At 45.4% G+C, this 10,274-nt stretch overlaps 1 non-coding gene across 1 annotated transcript; it reads right to left on the reverse strand.

Annotated features, from left to right (window-relative positions):
- Positions 1-9,040: 9,040 nt before the first annotated feature.
- Positions 9,041-9,112, reverse strand: trnaq-uug (transfer RNA glutamine (anticodon UUG)). The gene has a single exon. It is a non-coding gene; the product is annotated as a tRNA-Gln (tRNA).
- Positions 9,113-10,274: the final 1,162 nt, after the last annotated feature.

The raw sequence follows: 10,274 nt of genomic DNA on the forward strand, positions 1-10,274 counted from the left end.
TGGACACAGGATTCTTGGCTCCATGGTAGCGCACTAAGGACCTGGAGGGCTGCGTTCTGCTCCACCTCCATGTTTACAATGAAAGGGGCGTGCGCTGCGTCCAAGAGTTTCCTGGTCAGCTGTGCAGTTGGCCACGCCTCCTGACGGGGAAAATCCTGTAGTCTGAACACTCCTGTGCACCGACAAATCTTGTAGTGTGAACAGCAGCCTGATTGAGCGCCGATGGTGTGAACAGCAGGGCCTGTCGCTAACAAAAAGTAGCGTAGTTTGAACAGGGCTTGAGCTTCTGCTGGTGGAACTCTGAGGGTCCCTGAGGCCCCAAACCCCTGACCAGGAGGAGGTGGCAGTCCCTCGGGGCCAAATTAAAAAAGAAAACTAAAAAAACATTTCTGGTTCCAATTCTGAGATCAACTTACAAAATAAAGTCAGACTCGATAAGAGCTCTCAATGTAGCCGATATTTACCAAACTGAAGGGTTGGCGTTGTTAAACCTCTTGTTTGTCTTCTTGTCCTGTTCTCAGCTTCTTGTTTGGAGCCCCTGAACAGCTCCACTCTCCTTTCTCACCCATCCACTCCTCAACAACAGCCTCCTGTTTCCCTTTGCAAACTCTAACAAACCTCCATATCCAAGTCATGTGTTCTGGACTTCTCATGGCCCAAGTTGACCAAAGTCCTCTTTCTTTGATGGAACGTGGTTTGATGGTAGGGGGTTCAGATCTGTGACAAAGCAGAGAAGGAACTCTCCCAAGATGCTGAGACGCATCAATGACAGGGCTCGGAGGGAAAGAGAAGAGGTGAACCTGTCCTCTCAGTGATGCCTTTTCCAATGGATTCTTCAGCTTCTGCAGTGAATCTGGTCCACATTCAGTTTGTGGCTCATCTGTTACTTTCTGAAGGGAGAGAGAGAGAAAGAGAAACGTCATTCTGAGTGCAGCCCAACGCAGCAAAAAGCTGTGCTGGAACCTGACGGGCTACGTCCTGGCTCGTTAGGGTCCGAGCAGTGATTGATGGTGATGGAGGCAGTGGGGTTGGGAGGGGGTGTGTGTGTGTGTGTGTGTGTGTGTGTCACGAGAAGATACACACACACACACACACACACAGCGGTGTGACAGAGAGATGAGAGGAAGCTGACACTGTATCACGCACCCTTTTCAGCAGATTTTTCCGCTGCTGCAGATCATTTTGTCAACTCTTAATCCAGTAATGTTGGGAGTCCATCAGGATTTGTGGGGTTTTTAACTTCTAAAATTTTGTGGAAAAATCCCAGAGACAAACTCCACCTTCAGGAGCCAGAAAGAAGGATTGGATTGTTTTTCTGAAGGCAAAGGTGGTCCAATCCCATCCATGATCCCAGACCTGCTCAGTGCCCCCTCAGATAAAGATGGTGGATCAAATCAGCAACAACAAGTCAGTAAAAGTCAAAGAGCAGGCAGCACAATGTTGGTGGGACTTGTTCTGATGATGGAGCTCCATTCTACCACCATCATGGATCAGACACATGAGGAAAGCTGTGGAGCAGCTGAAGGTGGTTGCTGCCAGGCTGAAGACCACCAGACACATCAGGAGGACCAGGATGGTGATGCTGAAAGAGCAGCACTGACTCAGTCAGCACACACACGCACACACACAGACACACACACGCGTGTCAGCAGTCTCTCTGTCTCCTGCAGCAAGTCACATGATATCCAAATGAGTCCCGTCAGAATGAACCAATGTTACAGTCACTTTGGGGGACAAAATCCAAAGGCAAACCTCCTGCAGACACCAGTGAAGCTCTGTTGTTTCATTTCAATGCAGTTTCAGTCCAGATCAGTGAGTCCAGAGCTGCTAGCTTGACAGCTAAACACGGAGCATCACAACACTCAGCAGGACCCTGGCTGGAGTCGTTCTGCCAGCTTGAAGTGACGTCACTCATGCAGCTCTTTGAGTGTCTCAGTGGTTCAGACCTCCAGTGCTCCAACATGAACAGGAACTTTGAAGACCATCAACCATTCATCAACAGTATAGAACAATGAGAAGAGTTTCCACTTCTAAATAAAAGGCTATCACACTGTTACTACTACAATATTACAGTATTAGAGGTTTAGAAAGTTCACCAAATTAAGAGTAAAATGATATCATAGTCATTGACTCAGCTACATGTACAATACAAATGCAAAGCCAGAAAACCTGGAGAGAACCCACGTAGGAACAGGGAGAACATGCAGACTCACACAGAAAGATCCTGTGCCTGAGCAGGGGCTAGAACCCAGAACCTTGTTGCTGTGAGGTGACAGGGTGAACCACTGCACCACTGTGCCTCCTATAATGGAAACTATACAGGCCTATTAAAAAGTTATTTTTGTTCACTGCCCAGCCGGCCTGGGCTGGACCGGCCATTCAAGAATTGTCCCACTTTTCCCAGTGGCCAGGGTGTCCCTGGACCCCACACACTGACCAGGACACTGGGAGGCGGTACTCATGCTAATGGTAGCCAGCAAGTGTCCCCAGTCTTGTTGTGTCTGTAATGCGGGCCATTGTGTTCCAACTGAGCAGGAATGTTTAAACATAGAAGATTTTAATAGCTGACGGCTATTTGGTGTTGTTAGAGTGGTTAAACCTCACCTTGTGATTATGAATGGACAAAACCATTCAGTGATGGGGACCTATGACCTTTGACCTGGGTGACCCAACGTTGATCCAAGCATCTGAAGCCAGCGTTTCTGTTCCCAGTTTGCTGACTGGTCGTCAGTAGCAGGACGTCTCTTTTCATTGAGTTGATTTCTGTTTCTGTCTGTTGCTCCGCTGTTTCAGAGTCAAATGAAGAGATTTCTGATGTTGCTGTTTGTGTCCTGCAGATGTGGAGCAGCTGCTGGTGATTAAAGAAGAGGTTCCCCCTGAGCTGCACGACCCAGAGCCCCCCCACATTAAAGAGGAGTGGGAGGAGCTCTGGACCAGTGAGGAGGGAGGGCAGCTTCAAGGGCAGCAGGAGGCTGATATCACCACGTTCCCCTTCACTCTGGTCCCTGTGAAGAGTGAAGGGGACGAAGAGAAACCTCAGTTCCCACAGCTTCATCGGAGTCTAACTGAGGAGAACTTGAGAGAAGAGTCTCTGAGCAGCAGCCCAGTTCATCCTCTGAAAACAGAAGCTGATGGAGAAGAGAGTGGAGGACCAGAACCAGAACCAGCCAGCAAGGTAGATCCAGATCCACTTGTACAACCCCAGACTGAAGACCAGATGTCAGACTCTTCTGAAGCTGAGCCTGAAGTCAGTGAGGATGATTGGGTCAGACCTGATAACACGGCCACCTCTGAGCACAAGGAACCCTTTGGCTCAAGGAGGAATTTGCTTCAGAAATTGAGACCAGGACAGGAAGTGAGTCATTGCAGCTCAAAAGAGCAAAAAGTAACCACTGAAAGAGAATCAGAGATCATCAGGAACGTGAACTTTGGTCCTTCTGAATCTGAGACAGAAGTCAGGAAGGATGAGCGTCCCTTTAGGTGCTCAACATGCAGTAAAGATTTTAGGAACAGAAGGAGTTTGAATAATCACATGAGAACACACACTGGGGAGAAACCATTCCCATGCTCAGTTTGTGGCAGAAGATTCTCAGAAAAGGGTAATTTGAGAAGACACATGAGAAGACACACTGGAGAGAAACCATTCCCCTGCTCAGTTTGTGGCAAAAGATTCTCAGAAAAGAGAAGTCTGAAAAGACACATGAAAATGCACAATGGGGAGAAACCATTCCCCTGCTCAGTTTGTGGCACAAGATTCTCAGAAAAAGGGCATCTGAAAATGCACATGAGAACTCACACAGGGGAGAAGCCATTCCCCTGCTCCATTTGTGGAAAAATGTTCTCTGTTCAAGGATATTTGAAAAGCCACATAAGAACACATACTAGAGAGAAACCATTCCTCTGCTCAATTTGTGGCACAAGATTCTCAGAAAAGAGATATCTGAAAAACCACGAGAACACACACTGGGGAGAAACCATTCCCCTGCTCAATTTGTGGAAAAAGATGGTCAGACAGTGGAAATCTGAAAAAACACATGAGAATGCACACTGGGGAGAAACCATTCCCCTGCACACTTTGTGCTTAAAGATTCTTGATAAAGGCACAACTGAAAAAACACATAAGAACGCACACTGGGGAGAAACCATTCCCCTGCTCAGTTTGTGCTAAAAGATTCTCGGTAAAGGGACGCCTGAAAAGACACATGAGAATGCACAGTGGGGAGAAACCATTTTTCCAAACATGACACTGAAGCCATGACAAAAGAGTGGGAGACGCAGGTTGAAAGCCAATAATGAATGTATTTAAGTAAAAAAAAAACACAACAATAAATCAAAAATGGGCCCAGGTGCTTCCAACTAGGAGGAATGAACAGCTCCCCACCCTCCAGATACCTGCTGCAACACAAGAAACATCATGAAAGACACGAGATTCTGCGTGACTTTTCTGTTAAACCTGTGTTGAGAGCTAATTTGCAGTATGCAACCAAACCAGGTTACTTTTGAATGTTGCAAAAATACATCCCTGCAATTCTTCAAAAATAATTAATAATACAAGAACACACATTTGGTTTGTTTTGCACTGGAATTGTCCTTTAAGAGCTTCACAAGCTGGGAGAAGGATTTTAAACACTACTCTGGATTTTACTGGAGGCCAGTGCAGCGAAGCTAAGATTTGCGTGATGTGCTCTCTCTTCCTAGTTTCTGTCTATGCTTCTTGTCTATGCTTTACGCTTTATTTCTATGCGTGCACCTGCATTGTGGACCAGCTGCAGAGTCTTCAACCACTTGTTAGTACAGCCTGATAATAAAGTAAATAAAAATATATGATAATAAAGAGTCACAATAGAGCAGTGACATCACTAGATAATGTGTCTCTAAGGGGTTTTGGGCCAAGCACAGGAACTTCTGTCTTATCAGAGTTGAACAGTAACAAGTTATAAGTCATCCAGGCCTTCATGTCTGGAATGCATGCTTGTAGTTTGGATAACTGTTGGTCTTCATCTGGCTTTATTGATAAATATAATTGAGTATCATCTGTGAAACAATGGAAATGTATGGAGTGTTTTTAAATAATATGACCTAAAGGAAGCATATATAAAGTGAAGAGTATCGCCCCAGCACTGAACCTTGGGGAACACCGTGTTTAACTTTGGTTTGCATGGAAGATTTATCGTTAATGAGTAGGGCTGGGTTAAAAAAATCGATTTAATCCATTTGAATCAATTTTCCTTTTCATGGTTTGATATCGATTCATGAAACCCACAGATCGATTCCTAACTCGCAGAGAACAGCCTGTGTATCAACTCTGGCAGTCTCGCATGATCAGCGTTTGGCGGCAGTTTTAATGGAATGTGATCTTGCGAGAATTTACTACCAGTCAAGCAAACATGGCGGACTGAAGCACAACCCTGAAGGCACACTCGGTGAGATTAAAGGCCGATGTTTGGGTGCACTTTGGTTTTAAGGACGGAGAAAACGACGACTTGGGGGGGGGGGGGCAATATGCAAACTATGCAACGGGATGGTAAAGTACTGTGGGAATACGACAAATCTCCACTTGTCAAGACATCACCCAGCAGAAAACCAGTCGACACGGCTCAAACAACGCAGCCTGGAGCAGGTATAAGATAACCGAGGCTGTTGCAGTTTTTATATGCAAAGACATTCGACTTTACAGCATCAGGGAAACGACCGTTTCCGAGGTCTCATAAAACCTTTGGAGCCACGCTACATTTTGCCGACTCGCAAACACCTAAGTGAAGTGACAATACCAAACATGAACGCAAGCTTAAAACAAAGCATCGAAACTTCGCTTCACTCAGCAGAGAACGTGGCATTGACTTGTGATTGTTGGACGTCAAGAGCAACAGATTCATATCTGACCATTACAGCTCACTACATTAGCGACTGGGTCCTCGCATGCTATGTTCTTCAAACCAGAGCCGTGGAAACCAGCCACACAGCGAGAAAACTCAGTGAACTGTTATTCAGTGCAATAGGCGAGTGGAAGCTTAGGAACAAGGTGGCAGCCATCGGAACTGACAATGCAGCAAATATTGTCCGCGCTGCGGAGATGACGGGCTTGTTGCACATTGGTTGCTTTGCACACCTTCTTAATTTAAGTCCCTACAGCTGCACGCTTGCTCGGCAGAGTCAGACGCATGGCTGCATTTTTTTATCGTAGCTCTACGGCGAGCCGCATCCTCAGTGAGAAGCAAAGAGTGCTGGCACTTCCTGAGCACAAGATGGTGATTGACGTGGTGACGCGTTGGAATAGCTCACTGGAGATGCTGGACCGTTTCCTCGAGCAGCAACCAGCCATCTCAGCAGCTCTGCTGTCACCTGAAGTACGCAGAAACGAGAAAGATGTCTGCACGTTGACAGAAGTGGACGAAAGAGTAGCAGAGGATGTGGTCAAAGCCCTTCAGCCACTGAAAGCAGCCACTCTTGCCACGTCTGAGGAAAAATCCCCGACTCTGTCCATCATTGCACCCTTGCATGCACAACTGTTGGAAGAGATGCGCTGTGTCCCCCAGGATTCAACAGTCATCAAAGAGGTCAGGACAGCAGCAGACAACAACCTCAATTCAAGGTAAGCTTAAAAAGTATGCAGGTGAATGCGTGTGCATTCATGCACATTCATTTCCAATTAAATTATATTTAAGTGATCAAATATATCTTTTCAAGGTTCGTGCCTTGAAGGACAGGCTCTATGTTGCTTCAGCGTCAGTACTTCGTTTCAAGGCTCTGCCTTTCTTGTCTGATGAGGCCTGGAACCACACATTCTCCCGACTGGTGACTGAAGCTTCTGTTGTGGCACAGGCGGAGGCATCTAATGTAAGTTATTGACACAAAAAAAACCTTATTTCCTACAGTTTTTGTACTTTACTGTATTCAACTCAAATTTAATTTGTCTTCATTATTTTAATATTAAGCAGTTGTATTCTGAATTGTGTTCCAAGTGTCTTTCCAGATCATTTTCTTGCTATTTTCAAACAGCAAACATCTGCTTTTGGTGGAAAAGAAGAAGCTGTGCCTGATCCCGTTGACGATGTTGCTCCACCAAAGAGACCAAAGGAATCCTCTGCGCTGATGTCTCTCCTAGGGTCAGCCTACATGCGGAAAGACACAGTTACACAGAAAACTGTATTTGAAAAGGCCCAGGATGAAATCAAAATATACAGGGAAGTAACACCCATTCCACTCTGAGAATCCTCTCTGTTGTTGGAGAACACATGCAAAGCAGGATCCCCTATTGGCCCACCAAGCAAAATGGTACCTTTGTGTACCTGGTACCAGTGTCCCGTCCGAGCGGGTTTTTTCCACCACTGGGGATGTTGTGACGGCAAAAAGGAGCTGCCTTACTCCTCAACATGTTGATCAACTCCTTTTCATGCAGAAAAATCTTACTCTCTCCAACAAGTAAGAAAAGGGATGACAGGTCTTGAAGTTTTATGGACTTAGGTTTGTGATTATTGTTCAGAAGTTTACAAGATCTTTTTCATTCGTGTGTCAAGAAAACCCTTTAAGGAGTAATTCAGAGCTGTTTAGACTTGTAAATACTTTTCTTTTTTGCATGAATGAAAAACAAACCAAACCCAAACAGGAAGTTCAGAATGCCTGGAAAACAAGATGGAATGTCACCACTTGTCTGATGGTGTTTTTCAGTTTACATTGTATGTTTCAAATATACAGACCATGTTCCAAAAAACGGAGATATTGGCGCTATTTTAATAGGCCTACATTTATTTGAGTCAACAGCTGGCTGTTAATTCTGTTCTGATGCAGTTGTCACAACCATTGTAGTGTTATTGCACAGAAGCTGTGAGACAGTTGTAGCTAAGTGAGTGTCCTGTTTATGTGTGTCATCTTTGGAGAAACTTTATTTACAATGTCTATCTTGTAATTTATTTTAATTTGATTGATATTCATTCATTTTTTTGTGTTGTCAGTCACTTGGTCAGGTTTAAATAAATAAATAAATGGACGTTGAATCGGATTGAATCGTGAATTGAATTGAATCGGACCTCGGAAAATCGAATCCAATCGATTAGGAAAATCTGAATCGATACTCAGCCCTACTGACTGGTATTTGTTGTTAAACTGGACAGTTTGTCTGTTGAAGCTCTTTAAGTTGATCTGGTTGGACACAAATCTTAGCCACTCAGATGCAGCAGCAGAAGAAGCTGTCATCCACCCTGACAGTCAGAGCATCAAGTCAAGGAAACATCAACCATCTTGTAGTTCCAAACCTTCACCTGTCAGATTCAGCTACTTCTTATTGTGGGACTTTAAATTTGAACACAAACAGTGTCTAGACGCACGATGGCCCAAAAACGGCCCGCATCCCAATTGCAGATCAGCACCACACCAGACCCAGGATTGGTCCAGTTCTGATTTTACTTCAGTATTTGGCACCTTAGGATGTTCGGACCGAATCCAGTTAGTTCCACACATTTTCATTTCACCTTGGATTTTGGAGCTTTCGGGTTAAAACCTGTATTTCATGTGTGGGCCAAAACCGTCATGTGTGCACCACAGCTGGATCAGGAAGCTTTCAAACGGATCTGGCCCAAAGACTCCTGCTATCTGGGTAGTGTAGATGCCAATGTAGTGGTTGGGGAAATAGTCTCTGAGAATCCAACTTGACGGTCCTGCTAAGTGTTGTGATGCTCAAATGTTCTGTAAAATAGTTGGACCCTCAGCAGAGATGCTAGATTAGGAGTTGATGGGAGTTGTTGCAGATACCAGGGTCCAAAGTCCAGGCTTGAACCTGGTTTGTGCAGTTATTTGTCAAGCTAGCAGCGATTCTTTCCTTTTCACATCGCCGTGTCTCAGGACCAGTTGATGTCCATTTACCTGTCATGGTGACAGAGAACTTTGTCCAGCTCAACCAGGACAAAACTGAGGTCTTAATTGAAGGTGGTGGCAGCGTTGTTAGGGCCTGAGCCTCCTCCCAACCAGCCACAGCCAAGTAGCAGGAGTTGGCCATAGAAAAATGCAATTCCTCCTTCAAAGTCCGCAGTCCGAGACCTGCTGGAGGCTCCACCGAGATTTGAACTCGGATCACTGGATTCAAAGTCCAGAGTGCTAACCATTACACCATGGAACCTGTCCAAAAAAAAAAAGACATGAGTGACAAAAATTATGGCGCTTATCATGTAGGAGGGACTACAGTGGTTGTCTGGTTTTAATTTTCACAAACATCCATCCATCCATTCATCCATTGTCTTCCGCTCATTCCTGTTAATGGTTGCAGACTCCTTTTTCAGAGCTGGAACCTTCCTCTGTGTCAGCTTCCTGTTCCCATCTCTATGTTAACGGTCAGTTTTGACCCACGTCTTCAATCAGCTGTCAAATAAACGAAAACAATTTTCTATCATGGTTCAGGTTAACAAAATCCTCATCAACTTCTCTGGTCCAATCACATTTATGTTGGCACACAGAGAACAGATCTAGAGTCAGAGCTGAGACTTCAGTCTAACCACCTTAAGATGGAGGAGAAAAAGCCCTGATTTCTGGGTCTCACAGTCTTTTTATTCTCTTGGCTCCACCCACACAGGGCAGGAGAACATCCTCATAGTGAGTCAGTATTTTTCCATGTTTAACCAAATCAGCTCTCAGTGGTTAAGCACAGGTGAGTTAGTGAGTGTGGTTCGTTCTAATCTGATGTCCAAGCTGCAGGGAACAGCAAAGCCAAACAGTACAGAAGCCTTTCAGCATTCATGCAGACTGGAAAGAGGCTGAAATACTCCCTGCTTCTGGAAGGAGCAGAGATGGAGCCAGAAAAAACACAGAATTTACCCAGACTCTGATTTGAACTAGCAAGAGACTCAAGCTGGTCATGAAGTATGATTGGCTGCCTCTTCGTGATGTCATTCACACACACCTGTATAATCAGGATGTGAGCTGAGGGGTGGAGATCAATGAGTCCTGGAGACGTTCAATAATGTCCACAACTTTGGCACCAGGAAGACAGCAGGTGATGGCACCTGGGAGTTCAACAGACCTGATGATTGAACCACCAATCACAAGGATTTCAGCCTCCATTGTAAACAGAGAGTTTAGATGAGAGAGAACCTGCTGTCAGCCTCACCAGTCAGGGCAGTGGCAGAGGCAGCAGAGTTGAATGAAGCAGGATCACCTGGCAAGTCTCAGCTGGAGGTGATGACATCACTGGCCTCAGTCCTCACCAGTGCTCTGCCTAGCAACAGGGACGATGGAGAGAAACCAGTAGAAGCACTCTGAGAGTTGGAGACAGCAGGAGAGAGACC

Source organism: Aulostomus chinensis, chromosome 1 (assembly GCF_037954235.1).
Source record: "Aulostomus chinensis isolate RoL2024-O1b breed Wild chromosome 1, RoL_Achi_v1.0, whole genome shotgun sequence".
NCBI classification, from domain to species: domain Eukaryota; kingdom Metazoa; phylum Chordata; class Actinopteri; order Syngnathiformes; family Aulostomidae; genus Aulostomus; species Aulostomus chinensis.